The sequence below is a fragment of the Sturnira hondurensis genome, unplaced genomic scaffold (assembly GCF_014824575.4).
Source record: "Sturnira hondurensis isolate 20B ecotype Veracruz unplaced genomic scaffold, ASM1482457v3 Scaffold0006849, whole genome shotgun sequence".
NCBI lineage: Eukaryota > Metazoa > Chordata > Mammalia > Chiroptera > Phyllostomidae > Sturnira > Sturnira hondurensis.
Window position 1 is genome coordinate 241,171 of NW_028079480.1, and position 19,385 is coordinate 260,555.

Sequence of the window (19,385 nt, forward strand, 5' to 3'; positions counted from 1 at the left end):
TCCTTATGAAGTACTCGCCCCCCAGGAGACAGAAAAATCCCAGTTGGTGTTGACAGGACCCTATCTGGAGTGATCTGGAAGTTCAACCGGTGACAAAGCTTGTATAGGCTCTCCCATGATTTTTGTTAATTTTTCTAACTTATTGTTTCCTTTCAATATACAAAAACCATATGCTCTTTATGTAAAAATCACAAAGCACAGGTCAATCCACTGAAATTGTACTACCCAGTAAGAGATAATTACTACAAATTTTTGGTAAATATTCTTTCCAGCTTTTCATATTTACATACTTATCATACTCCCTAAAGGTCAGTTTTGCAAAAATGGTTCACACTGTACACATGTATCTTTTTTGACACAGACTTCATTTTGAACATCTATTTTATATCCTCCTGACTCTACTTGTAAGGGCTGCGTCACACTGCATCATATGAATATGCCGCAGTATGTCCCAAACAGTCTCCCACTGCTGGATATTCAAGCTGTTTCCAAAGTTGTGCTGTTACGAACAGCACTCCAGTAAAAAAAAATTTGTAGCTAAATCTTTGCTTATGTTCGTCATTATTTTCTTAGGATAAAATCCTAATTTTAAGACTTTGGCTACAGATTGCCTAATTGTGCCCAGAATAACTATACCAACTTATATTGCCACCAGCAGGGAATCAAAACAGTCCCCTGCTTGTATCTCTGTCACGATGTCTATTCTTCAAAATTGTTCTTCAACAATTTGTTAGGAAAAAAAAAAAGAGCAAGTAACCATAAACATTTGATACAAGAGTTGAGCCATGTGGAACTTTTGCCAGTCGCAGGAGGAGAGGTAGGTAGGTGGCTGCAACACTGGGCAGTGACACTGGCTGCGATGGCCTTGAGAAAACCTCAGACAAGTGAGAAGTCACCTTGACACCACGCAGTCTGTGCTCTGTAGCCCCAAGGTGAGCCAAGACAAGAGGCTCTACCATGGTGGGTTTTGTATTCTCAATGAGATTCATGTATTTGGAGGAAAAAGACCCTGAGGTCAAGGAGGTTTGGGGAAGAGTGGGATAAGACAGGTTAGATCAGTCTCTTCACAGCAGGATTTCTCAGAACCTATCACGCTAATGTAGGGCACTCCAAAGCAGGAAATATGGTTAAGCAATGTTTTCTCAGCTCATTTAACCACAGATCCAGCTCAGCCCCCTCACCTCATTTTATAAAAATTTCCCACAGTGCATCTCAGGGATCTAGCACTTGGTGGAACACACCTTAGGAAACAGCCTGGTGCCATAAGTGGAAAATGGTTTTCACAGCAAGGGAAGAGAATGGGAGGTAGGACAGAAAAGACAGGATGGGGGAGAGAGAAAGAAGGGGACAAAGAAAAGCAGGAGAATGCAAGGGAAATTAGGAGTAAGGAAAAGGACACTGGTTGGTGTGGCTAAGAGGATTGAGTGCCAGCCTTCGAACAAACGGGTGTCTGGTGGATTCCCAGTCGGAGCACAGGCCTGGGTTGCAGGCCAGGTCCCCAGCTGGGGGGGGGGGGTGCTGGAGGAAACCACACATCAGTGTTTCTCTCCCTCTCTTTCTCCCTCCCTGCTCCTTTGTTTAAAAATTAACTCTTAAAAATAAAGGGAAAGGAGAGAAACACAAAAGGGAAATGGGAAAGGGATGCAAAGAAAGGGAGGAAAATTTTAAGAAAGTGGGAGCAGAAAGTACCAGTAAAGACTTTCCTTATTTGTAGGACCACCTCCCCCTTGCTCGTAGGAGAGACCCAGCTGCCCGGAATCTCCTTCCTGCTCATCTCCCACTACAGACCTCCCAACCCCCCACGTCACTCCGCAAGGGAGTTTTCTATAAAATGTTCCCCTTCTCACAGCCCTGCCCTCAATGGCTATCACCTAAATGCAAGAATTCATTTGCAAGGGAAGCTCAGAAGATAGAGATAAAAGTAGGCCCCCAAAACCCAAATAAAACATAAAATAAGAAATTCCAAAATTATTTCATTAGTATGCCTTTTGTTGTTGTTATGTGGCTTCTTGCAGCACAATAGGACGTGACTGAAACTAAATAAACACACTCAACACAGCCAGGAAGTCTCGTGGCCTAAGGAGCAGATGAAGGCAAACTGACAGCTTTTAAACACCAACTGGACCTTTCACCCAAGCAGGGCTGCTTTCAAGCAAACTGAAAGCACTAAAGCGGTAAAATGAATTCCTAAAAGCTTAAACTTGGTGCATGTACACAGTGCGAAACTCTTTAGAATTCCACAACAAAAAGACATTTAATTATTTAATGAAAGCTGTTTGTTATTTTTTAAAAGTCTCAAGGAACACATGCTAAAATAGAAATAGGCATTGTAAAATAAACTTGCAGAGCATTCCTCCAAACCTGAAAACCCTAGAGTTCTCTGAAATGCGGCATAGGACCTGAAGCACTTACATTAAGGTTGACAGCAGATTTCCATAGAACAGTGATTTCCGACCTTTTAATCAGCAATCGTTCCCGGTGATCAGTCCCTTATCTTGGGTCTTCACTCCACTCAGGTCCACAGTCGCTCATGGGTTTAATGCTAGACTGTCAGGTTGACCAAATAACATGCCCTCCAATTCTGTGATTTCAATAAATGTAAATCATAGTGACTAACATGATACACCCAAGGTTAGTGAAGAAAGTTGATAGTATTCTATTCAAAGGGAAAGAAACTTGACATTTAGTTAACCTTGTCAACCCTATCACAGATAAGGAGTTGGCCCTTCATATTAATAAAACTAGACATAACCATTAATTCCAACTTCATAAATGTCCCAGGAGTCTAAGATACCAGGATGAAAACTCCCACATTTGAATTCTTCTGAAAACTTTCCAGCTTTCAATATTTGCTGCATTTTTGAGAGTTGACTCATCTTGAGCCTCTGAGCAAGAAGTAGCCAGTTCTCCCTCCCCGCGCTTGTGGCAGACATCTCGAATCAGCCCCTACAAGCTTTCCCATTGAGTAATTTTTACTTCCTAATACAGTGTTTCTGAGCAAGGAACAAATCACAGCTGGTGCTGAAGATGAAACCAACTTGTCTTTCCTGCTCCACCCTCTATCTTAAGCGATCATAAGTCAAGTACAAAAGATATGGGCTTGAAATTCCTCTGTGTAGGGAAGCTTGAGACTTTTTAATAAAGATGGAAGATGTGGAAATGAGGGGAACTAAGAGATGTAGAATCACCGGAGAACAAGATCTGACTTCTCTGCATTCCCACTGACAACTGATCATAAACAACCCTCCTCGTTCTTTCGGTTTCCGGTACTCCTCTTTTTAGCACAGGTACAAGGATTGGGCGAAAAGGCACTGGAATGAATAGAGAAGGCTAGTCCTAAAACTGATTAATCTGGGCTAGGGAAACTTCCAACATGGTCTTGGAATAATACTGATGCCACCTTACAGGGCCAAGGAGTCAGAGTTTCCTGGTCTCCAAATCTTTTCTCTCATATTCGCTCCTTGGCGATGGATACTCCTCTAAGATTGGTCAGTAGAAAAGATGTCATCTTCCCTCCAACTCATGAGGAAAGAGAAGCTTACAGAAGGCAAGTGATCTTGTGGAGGTCATGTGGCTAGGAAAAATGGAATCCGAAAAACAACCTGGACTTCAAAACCCTGAGTCCAGTGTTCTTTCTGGTGCACTTGTTCTACTCGGACTGGGGTAAAGCATACCAAGTAGGCAGGTGGGGCCAAGAGATCGTTTCAAGATTTGGGATAAAATGGCACTTCTCAAAGGTTTCTTAGGAAATATTTTGATATAAAAAGTATGAAGGCACATTATAATGTAAGATGCAGAATTTGCATAACTTTTTATGATAAAATACAAGATTTCAAAAATATCCCTTGCCACTAATGTGGAGCCCTTCCGGCCATGCCCCCAAACTTTCTGATGGTGTGCTTCATTGTTCTCTGCGGTTCTGGTGGAGAGGTACTGCTTCTCTATCACACTGCCTCTCGCCTCTTCTTTTTTCCTCCTCCTTGGATTTCTTCCTCATCTGTATTTGTTTAGCTAATGCTGCCACTTCCAGAACCACCCCCCACCCCCAAGGCAGCTTACTTGTGAGGTCATTTCAGAGGCATGGGGATGCCACGGTCAGGTTCTGGTGAGGACTCTTTTTCTGGCTTCTGACACAGCCTACTTCTCACCATGTCCAATGCAAGGAGAGAGAGAGAGAGAGAGATTCACTCTTTGGTGTTCCTTCTTATAAAGGTACTGAGGGAATGCCCATACCTCATCTAAACCTTCCAAAGGACCCATCTTTAAATATCATTGCATTGAGGGGTAGGGCTTCAACAAATGCATTTGGAGGGGGACACAGTTCAGTATCATTTTGGATGTTTCAGTTTTAAGTAACAGAAGACCCTTTGAGACTAAAATGATAAAGGGATTTGTTGGTCCAGATAACTAGAGGCGAACGAGGGTGAGCCAGCCTGCACCATATCACCAAGGACTCTGAAGTCCATAGCGTTGTCTTCGCACGGAGATTGCTTATTCCCTCACTGTAGGGTGTCTGAGACTTGGTGCTTCCCAGTTCACTTCCAGGGAACATGTCTCATTAGCTGGAATTGTATCACGGACCCATTCCCAGAACAATTACTGTGGCAATGTGATGGGCTTTACTGATTCACCTAAACCACTCAGAGTTCATTTGGAGAGCTGAAGGCAGGTTCAAGCCATCCGAATTCCACAGCTCCTTCATAATCTGGGAAAGAAAAGAGTAGAGATGATGGGAGGTAATTTTGTTATCCACTATAACTTCCTCTTTTAAAACAATTCACTTCACACTGTTCTGTCTGGCATGTGGCAAGTTTTGAATAACTATGAATTGTCCAACTGACCATGTGCCTGTCTATATCTGGGGAGGGGGTAACATAAAGGGAAATGCTGTGAATCCTAAGGCCAGCACCTCTCTGAACTCTTAGGTGTGTCAACACAAAAGAATTCAAGAAAGGGAAAGAAGTCTCTGGCCCCAAAAGCTGTATTTGGGGTTTCTTGAGACCACATTTCATCTGCATCCCCCCCCTCCCCCAGGTCTGGCAAGAGCCATCCTCACTCACCTTCCATATAGATATTGGCATTGTATTGTGCCAACCTGGTAGGATCTGAATTAGTTTTATTGAAAACATTTACTGCAATTTACACCCATAATCACTTTGTAAATAGCTTTGGAATATACCTACTTTAAGAGTTGGGAGTCCATTATGCTAAGTGAAATAAGCCAGTCACTAAAGGACAGGTACTGTACGATTCCACTTATTAGAGGTAACTGGAGCAGTCAGCTTCGTAGACACAGAAAGGAGAACGGTGGTGGGGCTGGAGGGAGGAGCAAATGGGGAGCTACTGTTCAATGGGCAGAGTTTCAGCTTTACAGGATGGAAAGAGTTATGGAGATAAATAGTCCGATGGTTGCACAACAATGTGAATGTATTTAATACCACTGAACTGTACACTTAAAAATGGTTGATGGTAAATTTTATGTTATGTGTATTTTGCCACAACTGAAAAAAAAGGTGGGACTCATATGTGGAATTTCCTTTTTAAACTTTACTTTTACCATCATGTTTTTCAAAATGCTCTTTTCTATTTCTATTATAAATATGTTACTTGAACAGTCAGCAAAAATTTTTTCCCACCTCAGGCACTTGGACTTTATTTTTAAGGTTAAATTTAGGTCTTCTATTGAGGTACTCTAGATTTCTTTTCTAGAATTACAGTATATATTTTTTCTTCTAAAATTTTCTTTTTCATTTTTACCCTCCTTGATAATGGAGTTTTTGTTTTGTTTTTGCAGTTTCCTTTTCTTTTCCAATGGCCTAACTTTTGTTACCTTCAGTGGCTGTTACAGTTACCACCATTACACATTTTCTTGGGAGGGTCAGAATAACCCAACCACATTTTGGGTAGGATGCAGCTAGAGCCGAACTCTGCCACTTAGTAGGGCTGTGGTCTGAGTGTTGCATCTTTCCGCAGGCACTCAGCAGTCACCTTTTCTGCCAGGCCCTTTGTGATCATGATTTCATTGGGTTGTCTCAAAGGTCTGTGTAGTACACACAGGGACATTCAGAAAGGTTAAATAACTTGTTCAAATCCTAAAGTTGATGTTCCTGGCTCCAAAGCTTTGTAATGACTTTCTGTGCTTTGCTGCCTCCACCCAGTCTTTTCCTTTTACTCGAGGGCATTGGGAGAGCTCCATTGCTGACCTCCTGGAGCACTGACTGCCTTTTGTGGGGGACTGAAAAAATCCTGCCGGGAAGAGCTGGTGGTGGAATCCCACACAATAAGAGACGACTCACTTCCCACCTTCTCCCCTTTCCATCTGCCTAGTTCCTCTCAGTTCCCTCACTTCTCCTGGTACCATCACCTCATCTGACCCAAAGGACACTTCAATCTTCTCCTTGAGCTGACCTGCATGGAGACAAATCCTCCCCTTCTCTTTTTTGAATAGAAACAAGAAGAGTACTTTTCAAAAGCAAAGGAACATTTACTGTGAATGTAAGATGAAATCAAAGCAAACTGCAACCAGGAAAAACAAAAGTATCAGAGCAGATGTACTGACAGGGAGAATCCTCTTCATAATTTAACTGCTGTCTTTCCAGAGTGGCTGTTGGTTCACCTGCCTGAAGTTCCATTCCCCATCTTCATCTCCAAGCCCCTTGGGGGGAAGGACACAGAATCCTGGTTCCTTCGTCCTTTCAGGGCCAACTATGGGCCTGGGCACCGAATAGACCATTGCCCTGAAAGAAAGAACCTTCACGTCTCTGCAGCATTAAAGTAACAAGACTGATTTCCATACCTGGAACCCAGTGTCCTTCTCTCCTTACAAGGGGTAGGGGAAACCGACACATTGAACACGTAGGGTGAAAGGAACTGACAGGAGTTTAATTCTCCAGGCCACTCCCACAAACCAGGTATTATAAAGAAGAGCTAAGAGAGTGTTCAAATTCCAGCAGTGCCCCCACTAGCTCTGAGGCCCCAGGCTGGGCAGAGTCATGCCCTCCAAGTGCCATGTCCTTCTTACGGAGGGCACCAAGGAGATGATTTGTAATAACCATATTAGTAGTTGTTATGTGAAAGCATCCTGTCTTCTACTCCAAATCCTAATTATATGAATACTTAGCATAAGCTTCTGAACTGCTGACTTTAAATTCCAACTGTAGAGGTAAATGAACACAGCACTCAGCATCCTCCCCAAATGTTCACTGTTACCAATGACCCTATGAGCCAGGTGTCAATACTCCAATTTTACAGAGGAGGCAGCCTTTGAACCCAGGTCTGCTGTGGCCAAGGCTCGTGTTCCTTTCATTTGCTCATGGCTGCAGCCCTCATGTGGGCCCTTGTTCTCATTCTACCTTGTGCCGTTTATCAGACTGTGCATTTGTGGAGGCCAGAACAGCCCTAGGTAAACCACTGTTTGAATTGGATGCATGAATGCCTATGTTAGTAAAAAGAGAGGAAGTGATCTGAACTTGAGAAACAGAGAAAGCACCTATACCAGAGGATAATAGATTAATTCATGTAGGCAGTTGGTTAATATTTACTGAGTATTCATTGGATACCTGGCCCTATTCATATACACTGTACCATTTTGGATGCCTGGAGGGAGTGGGGAAGGCAGGGTGGGGGCACTTAGAGGAATAAAAAGGTTGGTTCGATGAAATAAAAATTCAGAATTATAGTTTTTAATACTATTTTATTATTTTCAGATAATTATAAGCCTCAAACTAGGCTAAAAAAGTATTGCTAGAGAAAGTAAAAACTGATACTATAATATAATTTATAATAACCATATTAGTAGTTGTTATGTGACAACATTCTGTCCTCTTCTACCCTGAATCCTGGTTACATGAATACTTAGCATAATCTCCCAAACCAGTGACTTTAAATTCCAAAATAGCTTAGAGTCCAAGTGAAAGTTTTTATTGGACTGTTGCTATGGGCAGAAAACACTTGAAAAGAAGACACCATGCCTTGGATTGGAGGACAAGATTCCAAAGATCAGGATTTCGTGTCTTGAAGGAGGTTTATGTTGCTTGACTCGGGCATTCATCTGGTTTACAAAGGGGATGAGCAGCACAGGTAGGAACCCCACACAGCAGAGGCACGCACAGGTAGTTGGGAATAACACCATCATTGCAGAGAAGGCTTGGTGCAGTTAGGGTTGTGGATGGATTGGTGGAGAGGAGGGGAGAGAGGGAGAAACCCAGGGCCAAGGATCCCTCCGTGTGGGCATCTGCAGGTTCAGACAGGTAAGAGAACAGACAGGTTAAAGCAGGTTGGATCACAGGTGACACAGTGAGAAAGGGCCCATGGGAGTGGCTCCCAAGCACGAATCCTCAAAATGAGTGTTGAAATAAGAGTGAGATGAATGTGGGGACCTCACTCCTCATGCAGTCAGACTTGAGCCATCAAATGGGTTCTGGCTCATGCAGAAAGTGGACTCTTGAAGGCAGTCTAGTAAGGTGCCTCCAAACATATCTCAATCTCAATCTGTCACAGGTTGAGCACTCTTGGTAAACCATTTATTCTTTTAGCTTCCACTTCATCTGTAAAGTGGGGATGGCAGCAACAGTACCTGCCTCATTGTAATGATATGAGGATTTAGTAACTGGTTGAATGTCACCTGCGCAGCCTGTATCCAGCACCTAGGTGCTCAAGACCAGGCAGTGTGGCTAGGGTGGTTCAATAGAAGCTTTGCTTCTAGTGACGATGTTAAAAACTGATCAATGTTATATCGGATAGGCTGAGATCCTGGGAAGTAGGCAGGAGGTTTCTCCTCTAGGTTCTGAGATCTCTGGCTGCGAATCTCTTTACCAGAGGCAGCTATCATCTCTTATAGATCATCTAACCTAAATTGCAATAGACTTCTTTAAAAAAAAGATTTTATTTATCTTTTCTTAGAGAGAGGGGAAGGGAAAGAGAAAGAGAGGGAGAGAAACATCAATGTGAGAAAGAAGCAGTGATCTATTGCCTCTTACTTATGCCCTGACTGGGGACTGAACCACACAACACAAGTATGTGCCCTGATGGGAACGGAACCAGGACCTTTGGCTTCGTGGGAGGGCGCCCAGCCAACCGGGCCACAGTGGGCAGGGCTAGACTGCTGCTTCCCCCCCCCCCCCACCTTTCTCCTCCTCCTCTTTTGAATGCTAATTACCGTCTTCACTTAGCTTTCTTAGTACTTGATGCAGGTTACTATCTTTCTTCCTTTGCAATCCCTATCCTTTTTAAATATCTCTTTATATCTTTCATTTAGAGTATAAACTTTTTTTAAAAAAAGTCCCTTCATTTCCACACGTTCTCTTCCTCTGCCTTTCCAATTCTCTATCTCCTGCCCTTTGGACCTTTGTTCTTTTTTATTATTCATTTCCTTTTCTGTCTTACTTGCTATTCTTATTGCTCTAATGTTGTATGAGTTTATACTCATATTCAGGTTTACATCTTCAGCCCAAGATAACTCTATCTCTTTGTAAGGAGAAAAAGCTAGAAAAAACCCTAAAGCTCTGGGTTCTGGCCCTTCTCTTGTTATATAGCTCCGTTTCCCCCTTAGTACTTGTATTCCTAGTATCAGCGTGGAAAAGAGGGAATGGACTAGGATGCTGCTCAGCAATAGGCTCCATGAATCACCTTTCCACTAAAGGGTTAGAAGACCCAGCTTTACCATTTGAGGTGCAAGATGTTCCAAGCTGATATTATGCTTTTAAAGGGCTAGATATTCTGACTGCAGCCCAGCCTCTGCCACGCTGCTGCCCACAGGCATCAGGGCACTTGGTCATTCTGAGGGGGCTTTGCTTTGGAACTGTACAGACTTTGGCAGAAAGATCCATCGAAGTCAACGTGGTCTATCCAGCCACTGGATACCCTTGAATCCAGGGAAGGGAAACTCGCCACTTCCCAAACAGCCCAATTCATTCCATAGTCAAATAAAAAAGCAGAATTTTCAAAGAAAACATTTCTATGTTTGGTCACGGTGGTTGTTTGCTCAGCAAACTATCTTTCAATGAATGATAGCAATTCTTAATTTTCAGTAGCCACAGATTGTTCCCCCTCTATTAAGGTCTTTGCAAGAGAAAGGGCTTTCAAGTTGTCAGAATATTGGGTTATTTGTCTCTTTAAAATGCATAGGTGTGGAGGTAAGTATGTGTAGTGCATGGATCCTTCCTCATCACCCTCATTATCATGTGTCATAATAATAGCTAACACTTTAATGAATTACTATGTGCCAGGTATTGTTCCAGCATTTTGCATATATTAAATCAAGAAAACATAATTTCTCTGAACAACTTCCACTATTTGCTTCTGTACAGGGGCCCAGAATATGATGGCACATCAGCAAAAGACGGAACCTAGTCATCTAGTCCAACGCCCAACATTGCAGATAGGTCCCAGAGAGGGTATATGCCTCCCTGTGGGTCACACAGTTATTAGTGGCAGAGTGGGGTCTCAAATGTCTGAATGACAACAGGCTCATCATTCCTAGCCAGGATCAAGTAAAAAAGTATTTCAGGAACGGGAAACCTTTCTTTGTAAGAATCTGCTTTGTTTTGCTCTACATGTGGCTGATACTCTGCCATGAGGTGCCAAAATCACCTACTTTCCTGTCTTTTTTAACCCCCTTAACATAAGCCTTTCTCTATGTTTCTCTTCAGGCACTTCCATTTCCCGGTCTATTTTAAAGTGTTTCTAACGCAGCCAAATGCATCTCTCTCCAAGTTAGAGTGAGATTTCTGGATTGGGAACAAAACAATCATTTAACTTCTCTGCCACTGACTCTCTTATCAGAACAACTGACAAACACAGTGCAGTTGACCTAGTCAAGACCCACGGGATCCTCCTCTTGCATGCTAATGGGGCGGGATGTAAGAGGCCGTGGGAGAGCAGGTATCAGGCCAAGGTGGACTCTGGGCAGAACGAGGGGCTGGCTGCGTGTTGAACAGAGCACGTCTCTGGCACGAGAGAAGGGAGCTGGCTGTCTGGCTCTTTGCTTCCATGGAAATCAACCTGAATTTTGCTCCTGGGACAGCCTAGGAACTCGACATGGAAACTTCTGTTCGATTCTTCCCAAGGACCTGTGTCTGTGCCCTATCCACATTTGGAACATCAGTAGGGAGAAAAGCCAATTGTCCTTTCAGAACATGGGAATATTCTAGGTCAGGAAAATTTTTTTAAAATATAATTTTGATGCATCAGTGTGAGGCTATAGGATATTTTAAAGTCATACTTGCCTTCAAGCAATGACATTTGTAAATAGTATGGGCATGGGCATGAAATTGTCCAGTTCAATTTATAACTAATGCTAAGGCAATTCCCAAACTATTTTATTATATAAAATACTGTTCAAAATTTGTTTATTGGGTTTGAGCGACTTTTTAAAATAAAAGTACAGATATTATAGTTGGATTGGTTGGAAAAAATACTGACGAGAGACGGGTTAGGTCTCACGCAAAAGGGCATTTTCCCTAATAGTCAGAACTTTTTCTTCTTCATTAACTGGAACAATGGAATGTGTATAGATTTTAGGGTCACACCACACACGCCTGGAGTTCAGTCTGCATTCTACCACTTAGAATCATGGGAGCTTGTGTACGTGATCCAACTCCCTGGGTCTCTGCTTCCTTCCATGTGATAGCATTTATCTCCTAAGCCACTGTGGGTTTCAAATGAGATATTTGAAAAGCACGTGAAATATGTTTGCATAATGCTAGGTATATAGCCCCTCGGTAGATGTTAGTGTCTGTCTGTCTGTCTGTCTGTCTGCCTGCCTGTTTCTCTCTTTGTGTGTTTGGAGTGAAGAGAAGGGCATGAGTTGATGAGTGTGCACTGGAGGACCATTCCAGAGATAAAGGATCTGTAAACAATAAAACTAACAAAAAACACAAAACAGAAAGGAACAGAGATGAGAAATGGAAAACAAGAAGCTTAGAAAAATGCTATCAACAAGTATTTACTAAGCACCTCCTGTTTAAATGTCTCTGTTCTCCACCAGGTAACCAATGTACGGGACTCAAGCATGGTGCTTATCCTCAGAGGGCCTACAGTGATTTTAGTGAGGCAAGATTTATTCACTTGGAAGAGAGATAATTAAAAAGCAGAGGAGTTGAGGAGTTGTTGCTCTTGGAGTTGTAAGGAGAGATCTTTCTCTGCGTTGATGGTTCTTTAGAGACCAAGACACAAGTTCAGTGGTGCTATGGGTTGGAGGCAAGGACTGATGAGAAAAATCTTGAAATGACCCTCCATTTGGGTGTGTTGACAAAGAATTGGGAATGGCTTAACAAGGGGAGAAACTGCTGTTTGTTTATTTGTTTGTTTAAACAGCAGCGGTGAAAAGTGTTCTTAATATTCTTAGGTGCATCAGAAAAATCCTCAGAACAAGCCTAAATGGGGCCTGCCAGTCTCACAGCAGTTACCCTAAGGGGGAGGGGTTGATGGACACACCAAAGACCTCCAGCACACACTCCTGGTTTCCTTATTTGGCCGGGGAGACACCCATACCCTTTATTGGGTTACTTATCCCAAGCCTTCTTAAGCTCCTTTTCTTCCTTTTTTCCAGCAGATCCCTGGAGAGATGCCCTTTCAACCCTCCATCTCTGCTAAATGCCTCTCAGGTCCCAGCAGTAGAGCCCATTGGATGGTTGGACTGACTCAGAGCAAACTGTTAACTGAGGCCTGTTAGGGTTGGCGAAAAGAATTCTAGCCAAATCTTCCAGGTTAGGGGAGAAAGGACAGCTCCTCCCCTAGTATTCCCACGACAAAGCGCAGCAACCATCCTTCAAAGGGTTAATACTCCTCCCCCCCACTCCTGTCCCCCAACTTGCTGCCAGAGATCAGCTAATCTGATAATTATGGCAACAAACACAGTTTAGAAAAACAAGACCTGACCCTGAGGGTTTGGAATGAAAACATTTACTCTCTCCCTCCCCGGAGAGTCGGAGAGTCGGTGCCTGGAGCATACACACAGAGAGACACTGGGAAAATACCCTGGTGCTGGAGCGACGGGGTGAAAACATCTGTGTTCCTGGGCTGCTTAAGAAGATAAAGTTAATGGGGAGAAGGACGCGGTGGGGGAGGTGGGAGGAGCGGGGAATGGTGCAGCCGAAGGGTGTGCGTGTTTGGAGCAGATGGAAAACGTACCCATCGCGGGAGATGTAAGCCAATGGTAACTGACTTTACAACAGACGCAGAGTGAGAGGCAAGGTGCATAAGTTACTGAGACTCAATGACGCACAGTTCCCGAGAAAAGCCTTGGGGGTGGCTAAACGAGGAGGAACATCTTGGGTCACCAAAGTGGGATTTACTCCCCAGCGCTACAGTAGAAGGATATTCAAAGAAGTCCGTGGTTCTGAGTACATTTGTATCTGCCTGCCAGGGAGTGAGGTTCACAGTCTAGGTTGGCTGGTCATCCTCTTCGCACACCCAGTTTTGCTTCTGAACTGAACAACATGCCCCTTCCCCCTCCGTCTGCCTGAAAACCTGTCAAGCTGTGTTCACCTCCAGTTCTAAAACGCTGCTTCCTAGAAGAAATCTTTCTGGATTGCTTAAACTGGAGATTCTGACCTTGGCTTGCTCCATCCTGGAATTCCCACAGTTTCTTCTTTCTCAGCTCCACCCTTAGGTTTTTGCACTACATACCCAAGTCCTGGTGCCAAACGGCACTTATTTTTTTATGTATGGACTGTGGTGCATCGGCCGATAAACTGCCTTGCCCCCTTGAACTCTCCAAAGTGTCTCTGGGCATCCAAATCCCTGGAGCACGGAGGGTCCTATGTATGGATGACACCCAGCTAAGAGGAGTAACTACTGATTGATGATAGGATGGAGCTTTACATGAATTCCGTGAGGTGAAAGACAGTCTAAAATCAATACGATAGAGAGGGTGAGCCAGGAATGTGAAGCCCTGCGTTTAGGTCCAGTAATCAATTGCACAAGTATAGGACGGAAAGATCTGCAAAACAAAAGCTTATGTGAAAAACAAAAACAAAACAAGCCAGACGAAACATTTTTTGGTCAATAGCTGGTTTGATGTGAGACAACAATGAACCTTATCTGCTTAAATAGTGACTACAATCACAGTAGGTATTACTAAAACTGTTGTACTAACATTAACATTTTACTATGTTCTTAACAAATGAAAGGTATGACCAAACAGATCTGTTCTACTTTAATGTAACTGTTGGCTGGCCAAGCACAGAGTCCAGGAGGCTGTCCGTAACAAATTTGTCTTACTTGTTTGTGCTTTACTTTCAGATTCAAGACCCCGACTGCACTTGTACAGGGCCCACCCTGGTAATTATCAGGGGCTCCCATTCCCTGTTCAGCCGGTTGCACCTGCCCCTGTGTTTTGAATCACACCAGCCCACTTAGCTGTCCCTCTGGCCGTCTGTTGGGGAGACTCCTCTTTTCAAACAGGCCAGCATTCTCATTGTTCCTCACACACCCCGTGGCCCTTCCTTCCTTCATTGATTGATCGATCGATTGATTGATTCATTCATATATCATTGACCATCCACCATGTACCAGGAACTGGGGAGTCACTAGTGAACAAGGCATGATCCCTACCCTCATCAAGCTGATATTCTCATGGGGGTAGGCAGACCCTAAACAAACACTAAAAATATCAGATAATAAAAACGCATGAAAAGTTACCTGGTACTTGAAAAGCCTTCTACATTCTGCCTAGACTTTTCAAATGTTACCTCCTGCTTCCTAACTCAGTTCAAGGTCCACCTTCCCCTTCGAGGGACAGACTGCCTCCAAGATCTCTCTTCCCTGAGCTCCTGGTGCCCAGGGGCCTGTAACACATAGCTTAGCACTCAGCTGCTCTCTAATTGTTTCCCTGAGGCTAAGTTTGCCTCTCAACAGACTGTAGGAGACAGCAGATTCTTTGAAGTTGTGGGATATGCCTTCTATTTAATATATTCAGTCAATCTCTATCTGGGATGCTCTTTAAAAGGAGATGAAAAACACAGTGCAAACATGGTAAGGTTTTTAAGCTGATTTCCAGATAACAGTGCCTCTGAAATCCTCTAGAATAAGAATGTAAAGTTAGAACAATAGTTTGTTTACCTGCTGAATTTACCTCCTCCAAGAGTCCTAGACTCTGTAAAGAGATCTTTAAAGCAACAGACATACCTCAGACTTAGTAGTGGCGAGATGAGAGAGAACAGCAGGCAGAAATATCCAACAAGCTCAAAAAGGGAGGCCAGGTAAGGACAGACAATGGCATATTCAGAAAAATGCTCAGACCAAAACTGAGCGCAAACATTCCTTTGGACCCTTCACACTCTGTAGAATAAGAGTGCCCCTCCCCTCCGCCCTCCAAAACAAAACCAATGGACTGGTTAGAGGAATGGTTAAAGAAATAGTGGTACCTTCCTGTGGTGGACTGGTATGTGGAAAGAATAACACAGGTAAAACTTATACACTGATGTAAAGAGATGGCCTCTACCTAATTGAAGAAGTCTCATAATAATACAATCCTTCTCATTAGGATCCTTTTAATTAAAAATCTATACATAGTATCAAAAATAATATGATCCTTCTCATTAAAAATCTGTATTTATATATGTATAGAAAAATGCATGTAAGGATACATACCAAATTGTTAATAACAGTATTTCTGGGAAATACCATTTGGGGTTATAGGCAATGAGGTGAGGGAGACAGGGGAATTTAATAATTTATTTTTTCTTTGTAACTTCTGAACTATTGTATATCCTGCACTTAATTATATATATATATTTAGAATGAGCATTTATTGATTTAATAAGACAATAAGTAGTTAACAAAAGCAGCCATAGTTTTTATTAATCTGTCTTTTGGAGAAGAAACACATGGTGTAGGGAAGAAAGATCATTACTAAAGTTTGGTTTGCTTCTTGGAGAAGTCCACGTGGGAGGGCTTCTGAAGAGAAACTCTAAGGATTTGCCAACGGACTCTGAAGGGAGACAGCGCTGCCTGAGGGACACTCTTGTAGAAGAAAAGCATATCTAAATCGGAAAGAAGGCAGGAGAGAGATGTACAAGGAGAGAGATGAGGAGGCAGCTAGAAGCACGTTTCATGAGTTCGCTTCCTAATGCAACCCAAGGATGCACTGAACAAATTCCTTGACAATTTTTTTGTTGTATAAATGAACTCCTGGAAAAATATGTATAAATACAATTTTATGTGAACCATAATTTTAGGCACTAAGAGAAGATAATATTTAAGAAATGTTGAAGTTAAGAACATGGTTGTGTGATGATAGAGACATTTGAATTTGAAATTTGCCACTTAACTAGCTTTGCAATCTTGAGCAAATTACAGCAGGTCCTGGAATAATGTGGCCTTTTCAACATCATTTCGTTATAATGTTGATGGGATGCCTAGGAACTTAACTCTTGTTTATGTCAATTAGCCTATAGTAAAACTGGTTTTATTACTTATTTCACTCAGAGTTTTGGAACCTATTGATGACCTTAAGTAAGGACTTACTGTGTGTCACCTCTCATTATTTTCCTCCTACCTCTTCTGAGTCTCTACTGGGGGCTCCCCTTTCCCTTTCCAACCCTGAAATGTTCCCAAAGCTGCTGTCTGGGGACCCTCCTCTCCCTTCCTCGGGTAATATTATCTTCTCGTGGCTTCAGTTACCACCACATGCCCCTGACATACAGGTCAGTGGATCAGGCCAATCTCTCTCCTCAGCTACATGCTCTGCCTACTGCCTTTTAAGGGATCCCTGTTTCCCACATGCTAAAATCCTTTAACATGCTTTCCATGGTCCTTCAAAAACTGGCAGCAAGTTTATCTTTCCAATCTCATTACTCACACATTTCCTCTTCTCTTTCTGCTCCAGGCTACCCCAAACCATTTTTCATTTCTTTGACTAATTGTTTTATGTTTTCTCTGAACTCTGGGCCTTTACAGCTACTGTCTCCACAGCCTTGAGCCTCCTGTCTCCTTCTTTTCTCATGGTTAATTCACACTCATCCTTTAGATCTCATCTTACATCTCGGTTTTTCTGAGAAACTGTCCTTTCTCCACCTGGTCTGGTATTGCTCTCCACACTACATTGCATGATTTGGATCTCTTAGCAGCTCACGAGCCCCATGAAAGTGGGGAGCATATGTGTTCTGTTCCTCACTGTATACTTAGGACACAACCCCCAATACTTAGAACATAGTCCTCAATGTTGGCATTTAATCGTCTTAGATGTTTGTTGAATAAAGAACTATTGTTTGTTATTAATATGAAGGAGGAGACATAATGGTTAAGGATTGGACTCTACTGCATAACAGTCGCATGACTTTCGGCAAGTACATTAACTTATTTGTGCTCAGTTTCTTCTGTTATCCCATCTAAAATGCTTAGAGGAAATGAAGGACTCTACTAATTGAAATAACCTTTTTCATTACAAAGCAAGTGCTCAATAAATATCAAGTATTTTAAGATGCAAATGCTTAGAGCAGTACCTGGCACATAAAAAGAAAATAGTAAATACTTATTATCACTTTAATTTTTTTGTACTGATAAAAAAATCTCTAATTAATTTAAAAAGTTTAGACTTCAGAGTATAGATTTTCCTAAACTACAGAATATCTGTCCTTAGTAAGTCAGCTAGTTTAGTAGCCCTTCTCTCCAGGAAAGTATCTGAACACTTGGGTGGAGCCTTATTAGGGACAGTAGGAGAGCAAGGAGAACCAATAGTATCGCGGTAACATTGTTTTATATTTAAGTTTTTGTAATACAGTAGTTGGACTTTAGAAAGTGTTTCTATGTTCATTGCTTTTGTTCTAGGTGGTAGTTCTCAAACTTTGGCATGCATTCGCCTCATCTGGCAGCTTTTAAACTCCCGATCAACCATCTCTATCCCTGGGTGGTTCTGGGATGGGACCTGGGTCCGTGGACTCCATCAAGCTCTCCTGGTGATTCTGATGCATACCAAAGTTTAAAAACCTGTGATGTAGTGAAAAGAAATTAGTCAAAACCAACAGCTACTATGACCATGCAGCAGCATTGGGCTCAGCAGGGCTATGCTAGGAGTTGCCTTCTAGAAAGTACTCTGAGAGATTGGTCTCTGGGAGATGATCCTGCGGCTGGAAGTGGCTTCTGAGACTATTGTTACCTCCAGGAGAATCCTAGAGACAACTGACTCCACCTCTAACAGGAACAGCTGCCCCCAAACTGGTCCTGAGTTCCTTGAGGGAACTCTTGTTAAGGGATGTGCAGTAAATGCCATTAAGAGTCATTGCTGGAGGCGTTGGCCCAAGGAGCAGTTCTCCTGCTCCAGACCTGCTGAACCAGGATCTGCATTTTACATGGAGATCACCCGGAAGGTTAGCAGCGGGGAGGGGGAGAGGGGAAAATGGGGGAAAAGGTACAGGGAATAAGAAGCACAAATGGTAGGTATGAAATAGACAACGAGAGGTTAATAACTGTATAGGAAATGGAGAAGCCAACAAACTTACGTGTATGATCTATGGGCATAAACTAAGTGGGCAGAATGCTGGAGGGAGGGGGTGCAGGGCAGAGGGAAATAAAGGAGAAAAAAACGGGGTAACTATCATAGCATAGTCAATAAAATACGATTTAAAAAAGGGCCTGCATTTTAAATAAGCCTCACAGATTTTTCTGTGTAGGGCTAACGCTGACAGAAGGTTGAGGCACCAGTGTGTCCCATTTGCCATCAGGGGTGGGGAGGTGTTTTGTTTTGTTTTGCCACACCCCCCTTTCTGGCAACCTGGCCAAGCTGGAGGCCCAGGCGTTCTGCACGGAACCTCACACTGATTTCTCAGACCTTAGATGGTCATCAGAAAGACCAGGCGGAGGGCAGAACCTGAAAAGGACTTCTGCAAATCAAAGCATAATTTTCTTTGAGTTATGAGGTGTTATGCCCTTTTCTGAGGACAACTGGAGGGGGCATTTGGTTTTCAGGTTATCTGGCTGAAATTATTTTCTTCTGAGAGAAATCTTCATTGTGGTTGGTGGGCCCTGCCTGGGTCCCTCCTGTAGGGTCCTGCAGGCGACAAGGCTGTCTTGGCACACTTGGCTCAGTTGAGTGAAGCGTTTTGTAGGTGACATCTACTCTTCTTATCTGTCAAACAAAGAGAGATGAGCAGGGACTTGGTTGCCGTGGGGGATGTTACCACCTTGATTCTCCCATCAAGTGTCAGGCTTTGTAACTTGAAGAAATGAAGGGAGGAGCCGGAGAGGGACAGTTTCTAACGAGCTGTCAGCAGGGCCCCCCCACCAGCTGGAAACCGCCCTCTCTGTCGGTCTGCCTCAGTCCCAGCTCTGTTCCCGTGCTATTAGGGTAAAATCCTGGAGTTTCTCTCAGAGAAAGAAGTGGCCTGCGGCTGAGAGGCACAGATTCATAAGTAATTTCTCTCATTATACACTTCACGGCTCAA